General features: G+C 40.5%; 1 protein-coding gene across 6 annotated transcripts in view; it reads right to left on the reverse strand.

The window, feature by feature from the left end:
* The window catches only part of GPRASP3 (G protein-coupled receptor associated sorting protein family member 3), a 110,808-nt gene that overhangs the window by 36,082 nt on the left and 57,927 nt on the right, over positions 1 to 16,799 (reverse strand). For 2 of the 6 annotated variants that reach the window (XM_074392035.1, XM_074392038.1), the window contains exons 8-11: positions 13,326 to 13,625; positions 9,003 to 9,291; positions 6,191 to 6,366; positions 2,783 to 2,861 (exon numbers count right to left, since the gene is read on the reverse strand). The gene's annotated coding sequence lies outside the window, so the exon portion shown is untranslated. The remainder of the gene's footprint in view (positions 1 to 2,782; positions 2,862 to 6,190; positions 6,367 to 9,002; positions 9,292 to 13,325; positions 13,626 to 16,799) is intronic. The other 4 variants (XM_074392039.1, XM_074392036.1, XM_074392034.1 and 1 more) reach the window with 3 other exon arrangements.

The raw sequence follows: 16,799 nt of genomic DNA on the forward strand, positions 1-16,799 counted from the left end.
CGGGCATGGAGGTATGTGCCTATAATCCCAGCTACTCAGGAGGCTGAGTCAGGAGAATTGCTTGAACCCAGGAGGCAGAGGTTGCAGTGAGCTGAGATCATGCCATTGCACTCCAGTCTGGGCTACAGAGCAAGACTTCATGTCAAAAGAAAAGAAAAGAAAAGAAAAGGAATGAAAAGTAACCTCAATTCACACAGGCATTCCTGATTCTGCAATAACCACAGGGCTATGGGCTTGCATTTGGGTTATCACAATCCTGGTTGCAGCAATCCTGTATGTCAGCATTCTTAACTCTATTTTACAGAGGGGGAAGCTGAGGTCAAAGAGAGTCATTACCAGTCTCATCCTCCCACACCTGGCCTTTACATGGAAAGTAGTTCCAGGACACCCTGGAGCAATACACAACACTCACTGGAGTGAGAAGAGTCCTATATCTCTCTAATTCATGAGAGAGCCGGGCTACTGAGTCCTGAAGTGAGAATGAGGCAACTTGGTTCTGGGATCCCTTCAACTCCCCAAACCGCAGGGTAGTTCAGCCCCTACCATGGGGCACCCACCCCCTCAGCTGAGTCCCAGACACCTGAAGGTAGGGCCTTGCTCTCATAGCCATATTATTCTAGGTTTTCTGCTCTATTAAAAGATGCAAAAGCCCTATAATGACTTCAGGTTTCTATGGCAACTGTGGTACACTGACTTGTCCTGTATACCTCACATGCCTTTGCATAGTTCCTTTGCCTATAGCTGAAAGCAAAATACATTCACACTTTAGACCACCATCTGAGAAAGCATACTCACTAGAGGAACTAGGCTGGGATCCAGGCAATTGGGGGAACTCTGCCAGGTTTGGTGGAAGAAAGCAGGTCCCAGTGATCAAAAATTTGTTTAAAAGTAACAGTAGAGGAGTATCACCAGCATCCAGAGATCCAGGAGGACCCCAGAGCTCTTAGTGATGAGGTAGCCCTCTGAGAGTGAATGTGCAAAAGTCACACATCATGCTAAGTGCTTAGTCATCTGTGGTGGAAAACTAGAGACTGTCTATAATCATATTTATGACTAAAATGATCTAAATGATCTAAAATACCATAAAATGTCATTTAAGGAATCCCAAATTTATTTCATGTAAGCAGGCCTATAATAATATCATTTAGTAGGCAGACATCTAGTCAATTCAGTAATAAATTGGGTTATCCTAGAAAATTTTTATCCTACATTTTTGATACTTTTTCGATGTGGAGAGATATCCATGGGAAAAAACATGTGGCATCTCTATACACTCACTCCTCTGTTACAGGAATGACTTAACTGACTGATGGGTTTGAAAGGAGAAACAGGTTATTCAACCCAGGTCCTCTCCCTTCGAAGCTCTAAATAGTAAGCTGCCTTTCAGGGGCAATCAGAATGATTGCTCTGTCCTCAGGGATGGGTCTTACAATAGGCCTACAGCTCTACTCCCCTTCTGTGCCTCATTTGCTCCTCAACTATTTCTGTGGTCTTGCTTCACAATGCTTTTGTGTTTAAGAAGCCCCTAAAATACCTTCCTACTCTTAGTCTGAACTCTAAACCATCTAAAAAAATCACAGAAAAGTAATAAGTACAATATATTGACTTTATTCCTCATAAAAGTAATATTGGAGAATATAACTTAGATTTACTGCTACATGGGCTTGGGTTTTCTACGAATGAACCCCAGAACTGGACAGATTAGTCCATCCAGCACTGCTGCATTGGGACAGTCATAAAGGGCAAGGACTGCAATGAACAGTTAACCACGCGCTGTCTCCTGAAGGAGCCCTGATTATGTGTGCCCAAGGAAAGTAAACACCTTGCCAAGGGCTATCCCTGTAGGAGGAGAAAGTATTTCAGGACACCTTCTTTGAGAAACAGTTCACGAGAGATAGATATCCCTTGTCTCAATAGCATATTCAACAAGCAACCTGGTGAAGATATAATTTTCCATATGGCTTGGGAGTAGTTTGTAGTAACAGCCTCTGAATTCCTTAAAATGAGCGATTGCAGTAGAAGCTCCCTTTATGGAGGGGGATTGGAATTAGGTTCTAAATTCTAAGAGTGGGTTGAAAATCATATATTATGAAATTTTTCCTTGAAATTCCTTTAAGAAGGAATTGAGGAAATGTTCATTATTCAACACCAACCCATAAACTCATGCAGATTATGGCAAAATTTATAACAAAGTCCTATCAAGGCTTTAAGGCTAAGAGAATCTCTATAAATTCCAATATAATAGATTACAGAAAAAGAGGGAAAGTTCACCAAATCCATATGTTTTGGGCCAGGTGCAGTGGCTCACGCCTGTAACCCCAGCACTTTGGGAAGCTGAGGCAGGCGGATCACCTGAGGTCAGAAGTTCAAGACCAGCTTGGCCAACATGGTGAAACCCTGTCTCTACTAAAAATACAAAAATTAGCGAGCATGGTGGTGTGCACCTGTAGTCCCAGCTACTTGGGAGGCTGGGGCAGGATAATCACTTGAACCCAAGAGGCAGAGGCTGCAGTGACCTGAGATAGATAGTATCACTGTACCCTAGCCTGGGCAACAGAGTGAGACTCCATCTCAAAAACAAACAAACAAAAAACATGTTTTGGATATTCATTTCTACTTAACAAAACATCCCAAACAATAGCCATTTATTATCTGTCAGGATTCTGTGTGTTGACTAGGCTCAGCTGGGTGATTTCTGCTCAATGTGGTGTCTGTTATCAGGGACTGCAATCATCTGAATACAGATGTATGCATCCTGGGACTTCCATAAAAGCTTACTCACATGGATGATGACTGATGCTGGCATCTGCTGGGAGCTCAGCTGCGGCTACTGTGTAGAGCACCTTGGTTCAATACAGAGTCTTCCATGGAAAGGGTAGAAAGATAAAATAGAGTACATCTAGGTAAATCTGAATGTTTTAGTATACCTAATTTTGTTTATCTGAAGTTCAAATTCAACTAGTCATATTGTTTTGTTTTGTTTTAAATTTGGAAAGTCTAAGGGATGGATGACCCTGTGAATAAGTAAGTTTAATGACCATCTGATATGATTCTTCCAATGGGAAATGTCTGGCAAAAACAAGCAGATCAGATTGTGGGAAAAAAAGACAAAAGCTGGTAATACCCGGTGTTTCTGGAATAAAGGGGCAATGAACACTTGGATACATTGTTGGTGCCAAATTAGTGTATACATTTTTTTGAGGTGTATACATTATTACAACTTCATAACTTTAATGGCCTTCAATACAGAAGTCCTATTTCACCAACAAAGGAGTTTCAGATAAGGGTTTAGAAAGGGATCCTAAAGTGATTCTGATCTGCAACGTGGTTAAGGAAGCTTGGGTGAGGGGACAGGTTAGAAGTCATACGAACTTTGGGCCCCAAAGAGGAAAGATAGCTAATATTATGAAGCCAATTTTTAACCAAGCCTAGTGCTACATTTTTCACGTTAGTTGGAATCAATACACACAATAGCCCTGCAAGCGAGGTATTGCTATTCTCTCCTCACAGATGTATGTGATTACAAAGCACATACTATTCCTTACTAGAGAAGGATGGCAAAGACATTGCTCACCACGCCTACTGCCAGAGCCAGGAATAGAATCTGTCATTGTGGACACCCTGAGGTGCTGGTGGCATTTCCAGCAAGGATCCAGGTTTGGTGTCCCTTCCCCTTGCCTCAGGAATGCTTTACAGCACAGCTAGAAGCAGAAGCTTCAGACATGAAGTCAGTATTTCTTCCATCTTTTATGAAAATTTTAGGAAAGTATTGGGCTGCTTATCTTGTAGGAAAGGGAGGACCTCTGAGGACACAGAGAAGGAAGAGCAAAAGAGATTTCTCCCAGACAGGGCTGAGGTCAGAGGTCTACAGGTCCCTCTAGGAGTAGGAACCTGAGGACTGCTCCATATCAAAGCTTGCAGTGATTCCTGGATGGTCCACCTAAAGTGGGTATCCAGCATGAGACAGATTTTTCTGTTTGGATCAACAGACAGATAATAGTAGAAGTATTTTTTTTTTTCTTATTTCTTGTATGCGTGATCTGGCATCTGAGGCCTTGCTAATTGGGGAGGGACTGCTCCTTCCAGGGTTAGCTAATTCCTAGTCCTAACAAAGAACTCACCTAAGGAATACACCTTTTATATGCAAACTAATCTAGAGCACCTACACATACACACTTACATCTCCTCTACTGGACTGTTATACTCCAGGCCAATAGTACCCTCCCTAATCATACCGGAGCCTGATTCTGTCAGATGCATTTGAACCAGAGAAACTCTATTCTGAATAGGGGCTGAGTAAAATAAGGCTGAGACATACTGGGCTGTATTCCCAGAAGGTCAAGGCATTCTTAATCACGGGATGAGATAGGAGGTCATAAAGACCTTGCTGATAAAACAGTCGAAGTAAAGAAGCTGGCTAAAATCTAACAAAACCAAAATGGCTATGAAAGTGACCTCTGGTTGTCCTCCCTACTCATTATATGCTAGTTATATTGCATTAACATGCTAAAAGACACTCTCACCAGCACCATGACAGTTTACAAATGCCATGAAAACATCAGGAAGTTACCCTATATGGTCTAAAATGAGGAGAAACCTTCAGTTCTGGGAACTGCCCAAAGCTTTCCTAGAAAACTCATGAACAATCCACCCCCTTGTTTAACATATAATCAAGAAATACCCATTAACAATGGGCAACCAACATCCCTCAGGGCTCCTCTGCCTATGGGGTAGCCATTCTTTTATTCTTCTACTTTCTTAATAAACTTACTTTCACTTTACTTTATGGACTTGTCTCAAAGTCTTTCTTGAATGAGATAGAAGAACCCTATCTTGGGGTCTGGATCAGGACCTCTTTCCAGTAACAACTTCAGACAACTTAGGACAGCCCCTGTACTCCAGAACCTGCTGAAATTATTTCGAGTAGTCAGTCCTAAGCCTATTTACCCTGCCTTGTCTGTCATTTATTATGGAAAACCACAGTAAAGTCTTTTGCCATGTTTACTTCCTGCACCCTCTGCCTCCTGCCTAAATTGGTGCTCTGCATGGACTTGCGTGGAATGGAGAGTGCCTCCTCTTGGGAACTTTGAGTAATAAACCATCTCCTTAATGGCAGTTGTCTCCTGATCCCGTGGCCTCACTATCTTAAATAATAATAAAATCTACATTATCAAACAATGCCTCAGGAAGAGGGGACTTAAAGGCTTTGAATCAGCTAGGAAAATGGGCAGCTCTTCTCTGAGCTATGTGGACAGATCAGTGATGATTGCCAGGGCTCTTCCTGCTGTATCAGGAGGCTAAATTCACACACTATAACTGTTTCCTCAAAAAGCATAAAAAATTAACATTGCTGTACTGTACAATCTTTTTATTAATATGTATCCCAACCAACTATGAGAAGAGAGCACCTGCTTTTACAGATCTGAACAAATGATAAGTTTCACAAGATTTTTAAAGTATTTGCTGATCTGATATTCTGGCATTATAATGTTAGAATCCTTTTCATTTTTTCTGTCACGTTTTTAAATAAATGACATAGTTTACATTTATGCCTCAGAATATATCATAGAATAATTATTGAGTTTAGAAATAAATCCTGATAACTGATAGTGTGTGTTTATACCACATCCCATTTAAATGGAAAATTTAAGTGAAAAGAACATCATATACTAATGGGGAAGAATGAATTGGTAAAACCTCTTTGCAGAGACATTTGGCAACATCTATGAGAAAAGAAAATGAGGCCTCCATCAGATGCTACTCTCTTAATTATGGACTGTAAAGAGAATCATGCATGTTTCACCAGAAAAGGTATACAATCATGGTCACAACAACATGGCTAGTCATATCAAAACAATCCCAGAGTCATCTTATTAGAGAAATCTCAGAAATACTATCTTCAGTGAATGAAAAGCTGGATAACAGCACTAACTTAGCTAAAAGTTTGAAAACAGTTGTATGCCTTGTGTAATTCTCTCACAAGTCCATGAGGAAGACATCATTATTTCCAGTTTAGAGATGACCAACTCAGACTCACTGATGGAGGAATCAATTTTGCAGAGGTTGAGGATGTAACTCTTACTCTCCTCAAAGGACAACACATGGTCTCCCTTTATAGATGATCACCGTCTAAGACTTAAACACTTGTAGTTTTATATGTTGCTAGGATTGTGCCCTTACGGGTACTCACTCAACAACCTCTCTCTCTTTGAAGAAGCTGATGGTGCAGATGAAATCCCAGTGCAAGGTACTGTTGGTGGTAATGGGTCTAGTATGAGGGTCAAGGGCTTGTGAATCCTACTTCCTTTTCATCTTCACTCTCTCTTCACTTGAGATTCAATGGGAAACTGCTTTTCCAATATCAATCTAGAAGATCAAACAAGGGAGCAGAAAATGACAAGGAATTAAAGAAAATAGTTCAATGAGCTTCTTCAGTCTCCCTCAATCCTTCAGCAAAGTTACCCTGCAACACAGAAATGGCTGCAATACTTCATTCATAATGTTCTACTCCTTCCTGCTCCATTTCCCGGTGGTCTTTGTGGCAGTTATGCTGTTTGGATTAGGTGACAGTCATCAATTCTCTGAGAGGGAAGGAAAAGGTAGGCTAGGACAAACATTTGTTCAAGTCCTACTAGAAGCCATCTACTCTGTACAGGATTTCTCATTTACCCCACAGAACAGTTCTGTGAGAAAGGCATTGTGAGTTCCTTTTACAGATGACCAAGAACAGGCTGACGGGCTAAGAAAGGATTCTAGCATCATACATCAAGTAAGAGACAGGAATGAAGTTACAGCTTTTGCCCTCATCACAAAGTCCATGGATTCTCAACAGAGGAGGTATTGTCATCAAGGGGCTGAAAACTGATTCTGGAGGGTAGTGGGACGGTAGACATTACAATGGTTTGTGGCACCACAATGAACCACATAGCACATAAACAGTTAACACGATATTTGTACTGTTAAAATTTCATGTTTCAGGCACGAAAGAGCTAATGAGGAAAAAAATGAATGTCTAAAAGCCTCCTTTGGATCATAGTAATGAAAGAAAGTTAAGAAACATTGCATGAACTCAGGGACTTCTGTGGATGATGAGCCACCAAGGCTTAGGAACTAGTCATTTTATACTCCCTCATAGATGCTTACTCAACAACCCCTCTTGGTGATGATGAGGATAATGATGATGAAAGTGAAATCCTGCCCCTAGGTCCAAGAGACCTGTGTATGGGAACCATGTGAACTGACTGTCTTTTAAGATGGCAGACAGGGGCTCAGTCAGACAACAGGTATTTATTCTGTGAGAGAGGGTATTAATGTCTTAAAAGCTAATGTAAACATATCATACTCTAAGTTATGTATCATTTAACCTTAACCTTCATCCAAGTAACCTATTGTGAAATCCATAGTTTAGGTCAGGTTATAGGAAGTTAGGAGAGGTTAAGCAAATCAGGGGAACTATGTTGTTAATGCCTGTTCAGTAATAAAACCTGAAATTTCATCAAAGCTTTGTGCCCTAAGGCTGCCAGGAATCTGAGTGTTCAAATCTCCCTGGCACTCATATTCCAGTCTGCACCACAGATACCAAGACTTTGGAGTTTCTATTGTGATGCATTTGTTCAATAAAATATGCAAGCCTTTAACATAGGTATACATGAATCCATACCAATATAAACACAAGTTTGAATTTTTTTTCTCATAAGACCCAGCAATTCCATTCCTAGGTACACACCCAAGATCAACACATATGTCTACATAAAAAAATAATATACAAATGTATATAGCAACCTTATTTGCAATAGCCCAAAACTGGAAACAACCCAAATGTTCACTAATTGATGAATGTGTTTAAAATGTGATATATTAAGATTATTCTTTGCCAATAAAAGGAATGAGTATGGATATGCCATAATATAGATAAACCTTCAAAACATATGTGAAGTGAAAGAAGACATATGCAAAAGACCAAATATTGTATGATTACATTTACACGAAATTTCTGGAGTGAAGTAATCCACAGAGACACCAAGCATATCTGTGGTTTGAGGCTCGGGGTGGGAGCAAGGATTAATTGCATTCAAGCATGATGGGACTTTCTGGAGTGATGGAAATGTCTAAATCTTGATTATGGTATGGCTGAACAACTCTATGCATTTAATAACATTCATCAAATTATACCCTTTAAATGTGTAAATTGTATTGTCTGTAAGTTTAGCTGCAAGAAAGCTGTTAAAAAATATGATATTGATCTGGTCTTCTGTTGTACCACAGTAACTACTAAACATTTTCATACAAAGGTTTTGATGTACTTGCTTCATGTAAACATGAATGTATATAACTGTCGCTATATCCCAATCTGCTAACACTTTCCTGTGTTCCTTCAAGCAATGACTGTCCCCTTTCCCCTCATGCTACCTTGCGTTTTACTTGTGTGCAAAAGTTTGATAATTCCTGATCACTTCCACATCCTTCAATTATGGCAGTGGCTTGAGAGTCGATCCGTGACAAAGTCCAGAGCCTGCCCTATGTGAATAGATGTCAATATTACTAGTTTCTTCATTCCTCTGTGGCCACATGATTCTACTTGGGGAGCCTAAATGGAACTACCTTTATGAGTATCAGTATGGCAATACCTAGCAAAGGGTTACATAGGTAAACACCCTTTGCACCAACAATTCTCTTTTAGAAGTTTATCTTCGCTGGGCGCAGTGGCTCACACCTGTAATCCTAGCACTTTGAGAGGTCAAGGTGGAAAGATCACAAGGTCAGGAGTTTGAGACCAGTCTGGCTAACATAGTGAAACCCTATCTCTAGTAAAAATACAAAAAATTAGTCAGGTATAGTGGTGTGCACCTGTAATCCCAGCTACTCGGGAGGCTGAGGCAGGAGAATCCTGTGAACCTGGGAGGCGGAGATTGCAGTGAGCCGAGATTGTGCCACTGTACTCCAGCCCAGACAACAGTACGATACTCCGTCTCAAAAAAAAAAAAAAAAAAAAAAAAGTTTACCTTCAGGACATAGTAGAAGATGTTGATGAGGATCCAGTAAGGCCTGTCATCCTGATAATTCCCTTCCTTCACTGCAGAGCCTAAATTTTGAGACCAAATGGAACATAAGGCCATAAACGGGCAGAAGGAAGAGGGAAACATAGTTGTTGGCACACACAACCTCTCTCATACAACAATCACGTTTTGTTATCATAATACCAGAATTCTCCAGGAGGATACATTCTGCTCACCAGTACAAACAGCTACAGGAACTGTGCCCAGAACTGTGATCTTCTGCAGTGCACAGACTCTGAAAAGATTTCATCCACAGAATGTCAGTAATAGGAACTATCAGAACACTCTGAATAACATAGAGCTGTAAAACTGATAATATCACATCCATAGGATGGAATTCTAGAAGGTAGCAAAAACAAATTATAATAAAAATAATGATGAAAAAATGATTTCTTGCTTATGAGATTAATGATTCACATTATTTTTAATGTGTAGAAAAATATTATTTTCATACTGTGATATGAGGAATATAAATTAGTAATAGTATTTTGAAGAATATTATAGTTCAAAGGTTCAGGAACTTACAAATAAATGCTCACAAAGATACTTGCATCTATATGAGCATAGTGTTACGCATACTACTGTTTGTAATAGAAAAAACAGTAAGGGAAATAAATTTTTATAATTAGGATACCAATTAAATAAATTTTAGGGCATCCACATGATGAGATGATACCCAGGCCCTTACAAAAATGAAACTAAAATTTTGTTGTAAGGTTCTTTCAAATGTTATCATAAAAATATATTTACACAGAAAGGTGATCACAATAACAGTAAAAGTGGGTTACAAAAATCATAAACGGTCTGATCCCATTTTTGCTTATAGAGGCTTCTAGGTATTTAACCACAAGTCTCAAAGCATAATCATTAAAATGATCTTCTAGTTCCTCTCACATATATCTTTCTCTTTAACATACTAAAAATCTGCACTTCCTGTTTAGAGGCCCTCAGTATCTTTTTTTTTTGGCCTGTGTAGGCCACCTTTTATACTCAGACTTCCAGAAAGTTCTATCTTGTAAATTTGGGCCACAGTCCCTCCCTTTCACCATCCAGCTTACCCTTGTTCAGGCTGCAGTTCAGGCTTCTGTTACAAGGTGGCACGAATGCACCTCCATTATCAAACTTCTTTGCAAAGAAGTGTGTGTAAAAAACAAAAAATACAATACCTCCCCAAAAACCCAGCTTATGAACTTGTATGGAATTATTCAAATTATTCAAATTCTGCCTGAAAAAACTTAAAAGTGCAAAAGAAGACTGTAAAAAAATACTCCGGGGCAGCAATATGATGGAACACCAGGTAGCTCTACTGCCCCTTGATAGCTGGGGGCTGGAAGGCATAAGGTGGGGCAGGGGCAGCAGGAGGAACTGACAGAGGAGAGGGGCAGTGGTATGGGGTCTAGGCTGCTGTGTTCACAGTGTCCTGGAGACTAATAGAGTTGGGAGGCAGTCTGGAAAGCCTGTACAGATTGCGGCAATGAAGGATGAACACCCTGCTCTCAGGTAGGGACCCCTCTACACTGTGGACACCCCAACCTAACCTACACCGATGAGGTAAGAGATAAATCCATGAATGCGAGGTAGATTTGGGGTCAAAAGCAAAGGAAAATTCTTTAATATACAGATTTCCAAACAGAGGGGACGCAATTTAAACCACTACAGTGAGGCAATAAAGTTATAAAACAAAATGTCAAATGAGATATCTTTTATATATTAATACCTAAATGCATACATATCTATAAAAATAGCTGCATAAGAAACTTCTGGAAGAATATAATGCAGATAAAAACATTAGAAGAGCTTATTGTTAGGTAGTAGGCTTTGGGGTATTTTTATTCTATTTTCTATTTAATCTATTTTTATCTGTAATAAACATGTATTGTACTTGAAAATACACAAAATGTTAAAATGGCTGGAAAACAGGAATCTTCTCTGCCCCAACCACAGAAGAGCCATTCACTGTAGGATAGGAACATGCCTACAGCACAGGAAGGGAGAGGAGATGCTGGGGGAGTATTCTCCATAGTATTATTGGACATAATTCCCCAAAATTCAAAACAACACAGATTACTATCAATATTTTAAAATTCTGCCCAGTTAACAGAGAAAATACACGGAACCTCAATTTGTTTTATTTGTTTTATTGTGCTGTGCCCTGATGAAAAGTAAGATTTTTCTTATCATTTGAGAGGCAGCAGCACATGCTGGGTAGATGAATTTACTTGGGAGCCACGCAGCCTGTGTTCAAATCTAAGCCTTGCCACTTGCTAACTCTGTCTTCATTGTACCTCAGTTTCCTTATGTCTAAAGTCAGGTAAGAATAGATCCTTCTCATGTTGTGGTGAGAATTAAATAAATAAGTACAGTTGGCCTTTTTTATCTGTGGATTCTGCATACATGAATTCAACCAACCTCGGACTGAAAATATATTCTGAAAGGAAAATAAAAATAATACGACAATAAAATAATACAAATTTTAAAACCAATTTAGTATAACAACTATTTACATAGGACTTACATTGTATTAGGTATCATAAGTAATCTAGAGATGATTTAAAGTATATGGGAGGCCGGGCGCGGTGGCTCAAGCCTGTAATCCCAGCACTTTGGGAGGCCGAGGCGGGTGGATCACGAGGTCAAGAGATCGAGACCATCCTGGTCAACATGGTGAAACCCCGTCTCTACTAAAAATACAAAAAATTAGCTGGGCATGGTGGCGCGTGCCTGTAATCCCAGCTACTCAGGAGGCTGAGGCAGGAGAATTGCCTGAACCCAGGAGGCGGAGGTTGCGGTGAGCCGAGATCGCGCCATTGCACTCCAGCCTGGGTAACAAGAGCGAAACTCCGTCTCAAAAAATAAATAAATAAATAAATAAATAAATAAAGTATATGGGAGGATGTGCATAGGTTATATGGAAATACTACCCCATTTTACATCAAGGAATTTATATATATATATATATATATATATATATATATACACACACACACACACACACACACACACTGGAATATTGTATTGTAAATGTATATATATGTGTGTATGTGTGTACACACACACGTACACACACACACAATGGAATATTATTTTGGCCTTTAAAAAGGAGACCCTACTATTTGTTGATAGCATGAATGAACCTGGGGGAGATTATGCTAAGTAAAATAAGCTAGACACAGAAAGAAGAATTATGCATGATTTTACTTACATGTGGAAACTAGAATAGTCAAGCTCATAGAAGCATAGAGATATCATTACCAGAAGTGGAGGGAGGAGAGGGGAGAGGTTGTTCAAAGGTATAAAATTAAAGCTACAAAGGATAAATAAGCCTGAAGATCTAATGTGCAGCATGATGAATACAGTTAATAGTGATATAATGTACTTTGGAAATTTGGTAAAAGAGTAGGTTTCAAGTGCATTCACAAAAAATGATAGCTATGTGAATGTGCTTCACTATAGTAATCATTTCTATCACTTTCTCTTTCCTCTCTCTCACTCTCTACGTGTGGGTGTTTATACACACACACACACACACACACACACACACACACACACACATATATATATATATATTACATTTTACAAATACAAGTATTTACTTTTTGAAATGTGATAAGAAAACCTCTGAGGTAATAATTTTAAATTGTACATGGTTTGACAAAAACACAGATACACCTACTGTTTTTGGAATATGTACAAAACATACTGCTCATGGGAGAAGAAGCAGTTTGAAATAATTGCCTAGATATAGTAGGTGTGTGTACTTGCAAATATACAAAATGTTAAAAAGTGTACTTGTATGTGTGTGTGTGTCTATGGCTGAAACACAACAACATTGTGTGTGTTTGTGTATTTAGGGCTCAAACTCTATCATGCCAAATACACACTCCCAGGTACAGCTTTCTCTCCATCTCAGAGAAGTGCTGGCCTTCCCATCTTGTGGCTTAGAGATTCCAGATAGTGATGAATACACAAGGATTGCCGACAATGTGTGGAAAATTCCAGAAGCTCAGGCTGATAGCCATCAAGCTTAGGTCCCTACTCCCTCCTACCACTCTTGCTGAGTCCCCATCTGAGAATTCTAGAGCTGCAAATATGGGCAAAGGGCATCTATCTCCATTTTGATTTTCCTTTCTTCAAAATTAAAGCTCCTAATTTTTGAGATGCTCAAACAGATGTTATTCTTTAGAGTCATTCATGAAACAGTTTGGAGAATGTGTTGCCAGTTCTGTTCAGAAAATTCCTATGTATATTAAAAAGTTAAGCATAAGCTACCTTTTATATGCATTCCATATGTTTTGTTCATTGATCCATCTCCTTTAAGGCTCGCTCTGGCTCTCATCAGCGTTGGCTGACATGTCTTCACTCTAGAGACGGCCCCTCCCAGACAGCAGGCCATTCAAGACCCCAAGACTCCAACCTTGTACTGGCTTTGCAGACCTTCTCCCACTCCCTCTCAGTCATGTCATCTCCATGACTCTGGATGCAGCAGCCCAGACCAGTATCGCTGAATCATGCTCTGAGCTCAGAGGAGACTGTTGCATAGCAACAGAGGCTCAGAGACAAATATAGTCCCTGGAAAAAAAAAAAGAGCACTGCCAGGTAATGCTGGCACTATTAAGAAAGTGGATAAAGATAATCACCCCTTCAAAACATCCTCAAAAGCAACCCACCTCTCTCCCTGCTAGAGATACTCCTACCAAGGACCCAGCCTACGTATTCTAGCCCTGTGTGCCAAGCATTCTGTGCTCTAAGCAATCTGCACCATTAGCCGAGCCCTCCATTTTCCAGTCACCCCAGGGTCTGTCTCATTAATGTGAATAGGTTTATATTTGCAGAGTTTGTTTTCCGCACACAGAGAATAGCAGTCTGTCTTCAGGACCACCATATAAAGGGAATGGTGTCAGCTCCCTTTTCTGAGATGAGGAAACTGTGTCTCCAAGATGGTGAGAACCAAGTATGCCTTTCCAAGATGCTGAGAACCAAATCTGCCTTTCCTTTGAAAAGCTTGCAGTCATTCATAACACAGAGCTGAGAATCAGCAGGCCTGTGTTCTAGCTCCAGCTCATGAAAGCATGTAAAAGTGCTCTAACATCTCAGGCCAGCATCTCACTTAGCCACAGTTGATGGTCCAGGTCCTCATGTACCACTGTATGGTTCCTGCTTTAAGAGGCCCCTGCTGCCCTCCTAGCTGTCTCTCCTGCCCTCCTCTCAGCCAGAGCAGGCTGTTCTGTCTCTATCAGTAGAGTCTTGAAAGTTGCTCTGAGGATTCAATCTTCCCCCACCCTCACCCCACCACCCAGCCTTCAGAGGACAACTGTTGTCCTTACAGTGCCAAAAATCAGTTTCCAGGACACACAAACATGGCAGGGCAATTCCCTGACAGGAAATTCAGGTGTCTCTTAGGAGGGGAAGTGTGCCACCCTTATTATTAGACATCACATGCATGCCTGACTAACCTGATTTAGGGCCATGGTTTTCACTCCTCTCCTATACAAGGATCCTCTCCTCTTAGGGCTTCCCTAACAGCTGACACCTCCCTAGCATTCCTCCCCATTCCTACTTCCCAGAAGACACACACCAACACCATCAGAGCCACAAACGGAGCACAAATCTTAGTCCACAGAAAATAATTCAGGGAGTGAGGGAAGTAGAGGCAGCCCCAGGAGCCCATACTAGGGCTTCCATCTCTAGCTGATGGCATCTTGTGAAGAATAGAGCATCATCAGTCACTTGCCATCTCATCATCTCATTCATGACATTTGGGGTCAAGGATAAAAATCAGCATCCTATTTCCACATAATAAGCTATTTTATGTCCTCTCATTTTATCAGCAGGTTAACATTATAGAAGCATGCCATATTGCCATGTTGGGCTTTTGAAACAGGAGACACCACAGAGGAACAAGAGCTGTGAATCTCTAAGTTAACAATCATCTGAGAGAGCTCTTTCAAGGGGCACGTCTAAGGAAATGAGTGATGAGATTGGCAGTAAAGGTGAAAGTTTGTCATACCTAGTACGAGTAGAATGAAGGGGAAATGCGCTTTCACATAACACGTTAGGTATCCAGTGGAATATCTACTTTCTGAGGCCCATATTAGTATGGCTTAATCACTTGAATGAACTTTGATACATAAGTCCTATTTCCAACAACAAGTGAGCTTCTGTAAATGTTTAAAAAAGCCTCTCCAAGCTAATTCTGATGTATATGCAAGTGAAGGAGTCCTATCTGAAGGGTCAGGTTAGGAGCCACATGAGTTTTCTGATCCAGAGAGGAAGGGCAACTAATATTGATGGAACACATTGCTTAGAGGGTCCAGCTGCATGTTCTTCACTTTAGTGACTGAATTTAATCCTCATGACAACCCTACTAGTGAGTACGACTATGTTGTCTTCATGGATGTATATGAACAACACACTTGCTCCTTAAGCACAGAGCTGGATAGCAAAGAGTTTGCTCACCACACAAACTAATGGAGTCAGGGATAGAATGAAGCAGCCTGGGCAATGGTATAAAAATGGTCAGGGTTCATAATATCTAAACAGCCCCAAAGTCACATTACTAGAGAAATCTCAGAAACACTATTTTCAGGGGGGAAAAAGTGCAAAGGGACACTTACTCTATGATAGCACAAATATTTGTAGCCAAAAATATACAATTACATATTTTGCATAATTCTCTCACAAGTCTATGAGGAAGGCATCATTATTTCCAGTTTATAGATGACCAATTCAGACTCACTGTTAGAAAATCAATTTTGCAGAGGCATCTAGTATGATCAGGATTGAGGATGTAACTCTTACTCTCCTCAAAGGACAACACATGGCCTTTTTTTTTTTTTATTGCATTTTAGGTTTTGGGGTACATGTGAAGAACATGCAAGATTGTTGCATAGGTACACACATGGCAGTGTGGTTTGCTGCCTTCCTTCCCCTCACCTGTATCTGTCATTTCTCCCCATGCTACCTCTTCCCATTTCCCCACCCCCCGCCCCTCCCCCATTTCCCCCCAACGGACCCCAGTGTGTAGTGCTCCCCTCCCTGTGTCCATGTGTTCTCATTGTTCAACACCCGCCTATGAGTGAGAACATGCGGTGTTTGATTTTCTGCTCTTGTGTCAGTTTGCTGAGAATGATGGTTTCCAGGTTCATCCATGGTCTTTTATAGATGACCATCTAGGACTTAAAACAGTTGTAGTTTTTTATGCTGCCAGGATTATGCCCTTGTGGGTACTCACTCAACAACCTCTCTCTCTTTGAAAGAGCTGATGATGCAGATGAAATCCCAGTGCAAGGTCCTACAGGTGGTAATGGGTCTGGTATGAGGGTCAAGGGCTTGTGACTCCTGCCTCCTCTTCATCTGCACTCTCTCTTAATTTGAGGCTCAATAGAAACTGCTTTTCCAAATCAATGTAGAAGATCAAGTGAGGGGGCAGAAAATGATAGGGGATTGGTTTGATGATCTTCTCACCTCATCCCAATACCTCAAAAAACCATCCTGCAATACAGAAATGGCCCCAAAGGTTCATGTATAATGTAAGTGGGAGCACATGCTCCATCTTCCTGCTCTACTGCCAGGTGATTTCTTTAGCAAAAAAAAGGTGGGCCTAGATGACCATTTGTTGAAGTTCTACTAGGTACCATCTACTCTGTATGTGATTTGTCATTTATCCCACAGAAAACTCCTCTAAGGAAGGCATTGTGAGTCACCTTTTACAGGTGAGCAAGGGCAAAGTAGAATGGCAAAGGA

The sequence above is a fragment of the Saimiri boliviensis genome, chromosome X (assembly GCF_048565385.1).
Source record: "Saimiri boliviensis isolate mSaiBol1 chromosome X, mSaiBol1.pri, whole genome shotgun sequence".
NCBI lineage: Eukaryota > Metazoa > Chordata > Mammalia > Primates > Cebidae > Saimiri > Saimiri boliviensis.